Consider the following 3,459-nt stretch of genomic DNA (forward strand, 5'->3'; position numbering starts at 1 on the left):
TTATAAAATTAAATATTATTTGTTGACAAAAAAAAATATAACCTATTTAATAGAATATATTAAATTAAATTTAACAAAACACTTGGGATTTGGGAGACATTAAAAAAATAGAGGTATAGTTTTTTTTTTTATTTTTTATAAGAGAGGTAAAGCTTTTGGAATCTTGAAAAAATAGTTCAAAACAATTCAACGGACAAGGCATTGAGATTTCCAAACGACATCGTTTGGTCCTAAACGCATATATACTACCAATAGTGACTCGGTAAATTTTGAATAAATAATTAAATATAGTTGTTTTTATTTTTTTACCTCAATAGCAGTTTTTAACTTTTTAAAAAGACACAATCCACGTGGCACAACCCCTTTTTTTGAAATACCAAAAATACCCTTCGCACCTTTCCCTTTTCTCTCACACTCACCCACCGACAAATACACACACACACTGAGAACTCTCTCCCTCTCTCTCTCTCTCTCTCTCTGCATTTTGTGTTTGGGTGCGATTTAGGTCTCAAATTTGTGTATTCGAGTAAGTAAATAATGGGTTTAATTTGTTAATCTTATTTAGTTTCTTTAATCTTTGAAATGCGAAGCCTTGCATGTTGCTGTACGATTAGAAAAAAAATCAGATGATATTAAGAAATTGAATGAGCTTCATTAGTTTTTTCAATACATGCACTGTAAAGCATGAAGTTGAATGATGACCTGTGTACACTTGTTTACTCTTCCCCACTATAGTTATAATTGTGAAAGTTTTTGTTTTTATAACATCCACTATTTATGTTTCTGTTGATCATACTTGTATAAATTTTTGTTGTGTGATATTCACTATCATTCATAGAAACAAAGGTTTGGCAAGTGTTGTATCTCTATATACTCATGCTTATGTTATAGCTGTTTGGGGACTTTTGGGTGCAGAGAAAGAAAATGAAAGTTGTATTTTTTTTTTTTTAATTTTTAAATCAGTGAGGGCTAATGGTGATTTGATTGACAGTGTTTTGGGGAACTTTGGGTGGAGAACAAAGTTGTTCCTGGTCCTTTCTATGGGCTGTGAAATGAGGCAATTATTGATATTGCTAATTCTGGGAGAGAGTATTTCGCGTTTGGGGTTTTTTTTTTTTACAACTTTTTAGAGTAAGTTGGTATGCTATTGATTGACATGAAAAATGATCTTTGAGATTTTATACTTCTGGAAATGATTTTCATGCCAATTTTTAAGAAATTGTAAGATTTTCTTTTGGTTGCATTCCCTATAAATTTAACTTGACTGTGTCTTTTCCTGTCAACCTTGTGTGAACTATTTTCTTGTAATTTGTTAGCACTTGGATGGTTGGTCACTGTTTTTGGGTCAGAGTTTAACAAAAATTTTAATTTTTCTGGACATTGCCAATGCCATTTTGGCCAAATGGCATCCAAAGATTGATTATTTATGCGCCCCTGTGCTTATTGAACTCCCTGAACTTCAAAAGATTGATCATTTCAGCCACCCCTATTCCCTGTTCCTCCACAACAGCATTCTAATCAGTGGTTATGCTAACTGCCATTCATGCTGAGAACAACTCTCAACCTCTAGTAAAGTATTCAATTGCTCTGATTGTGATTTCTATCTCCATAAATCATGCAGTCTAGATCTCATCGAACATTATAGAGATTACAAGCACATTCTAAACTCCTTTCACAAACATCCATTGGTAATCATTTACTACGATAGAGAAGTCCCTGGTGTTGTTTGTTGTACTTTATGCCATAAATGTTGCTTCAGGCCTACCTATGTTTGCTTCCTGTGCAACTTCTTCCCGAATCAGTCCTGTCTAGAGCTCCTGGGAAGAAGTACAATCAGTCAAAATTTCTTCCATAAGCATCCACTGATAATCGTTGAAAATAAGGCTAATGATTCTGCTAGTTTTTTCTTTATGAATAATGATTTTCCTAGTTGCTCTGCCTGTGGTGAACCTTGCTTTGGAAAATCGTTTGGAAAATTAATTACACCGATATAAGTATGGGTGGTGACTGGTAAGTGAGCTTGGGGATTCAAATCCCCTTGGGTGTTTGATCCCCCCCAAAAAAGAAAAAAAAAAAAAGAGAAAAAGGGTGTAACTGATTGTCCTTTTGTAGTCAGGAAATCAGCATCTGGATCTGAATTTTGGTGGAATCAATTATGCTGTAGAAGTATATTTAAATGGGCACAAAAAAGTAATTCCAAAAGGGATGTTTCAGGGGCATTCACTTGATGTCTCCGATACTCGGCATCCTGATGGTCAAAATTTGCTTGCTGTTCTTGTTCACTCACCTGATCATCCTGCGAGAATTCCTCCCAAGGGGGTCAAGGTGGTGACGATGAGGTTTATAACTAAATCAAAAACTGTCCAATTTATATATTATTTTGTTTTAGTATTACATTTATGATTTTGGGATTCCATGTGAGTGGCATGATGGAGTAGAAAACTACTGGGTGAACAGGGATGACTTACTAGTTAGGAATTTTAAGGGCTTGTTAACTAAGTTTGACCCGGAAGAACAAAGTATAGACATAAAATATACAGAGGATTCATCAAATTTAGATAAGGTTTTGTCGTTCAAACCTTATTACTTGCTTATTACTTACTTATATATGTTAAAAAAAAAAGGTTTTGTCGTTCAAAATTCATGCATTTTTCCATTTCTTAGATCCTCATATGAGTGGATATTTTTCAGGACAGTTTTCCATTTCTCATTTAGGCGCTCAATACTTCTGTTGTAGGTGATATGGTATGAATTTGCAGCATTTCTTTGACAAGCCTGACTTGTGTTGGCTGAACGGTATGGGTAATCCTTGTACAAAGTTCACATTGTTGTTGATGTAAGGGGATATGGAGAATGTGATGCTTGGAGCCATCTATTTGGCTTCCAAAAAATTGAGGGCCGTATTGATGGTGCCACAGGTAGAAAGTATTGCTTTATATGCCTACTAGAATTGATATTATGACATGTAGTCTATAAATTTTTGCTTTACAATTTGTTCAAGGTCAACATACAGCCTATTTTTATCTGTGGTGGTAATTGGATATTGTCAGATGGTTACTATGTCTTTCAAAGGAACGTTATAAAACAGACATCAAGTTTTATGCTGATATGAATTTGAATATGATCTGCTGTTGGGGTGGTGGATTGGCTGAGAGGCCAAAATTTTATCATTGTTGTGATATTTATGGACTTTTGGTGATCTGTGTGTGTGTGTGTGTGTGTGTGTGTGTGTGATGTGAATGTAATCAATTTTATGGAGTGTTCACGAAAGTAGAACAAGCAACAGCACAGGGAAATAGAGACCTTACATGGTTCAGCTTTAGACATATGTCTATGGGTGGCATTGAGGAGAAAATTTCACTAACAAAGGTGACTGCAATAGTGACCCAAAACAATCACAAAACCCAACTCCAAATTCACCCAAAGAGCTCTTTCTCACAAATAGCAAAGATTAGATCT

General features: G+C 34.8%; 1 long non-coding RNA gene across 1 annotated transcript; it reads left to right on the forward strand.

The window, feature by feature from the left end:
* The first annotated feature begins 431 nt into the window (after positions 1-431).
* On the forward strand, positions 432-3,121 carry LOC142627687 (uncharacterized). The gene is made up of 2 exons (XR_012842924.1): positions 432-526; positions 2,738-3,121. It is a non-coding gene; the product is annotated as an uncharacterized LOC142627687 (long non-coding RNA).
* Positions 3,122-3,459: the final 338 nt, after the last annotated feature.

Source organism: Castanea sativa, chromosome 3 (genome assembly GCF_040712315.1).
Source record: "Castanea sativa cultivar Marrone di Chiusa Pesio chromosome 3, ASM4071231v1".
NCBI classification, from domain to species: Eukaryota; Viridiplantae; Streptophyta; class Magnoliopsida; order Fagales; family Fagaceae; genus Castanea; species Castanea sativa.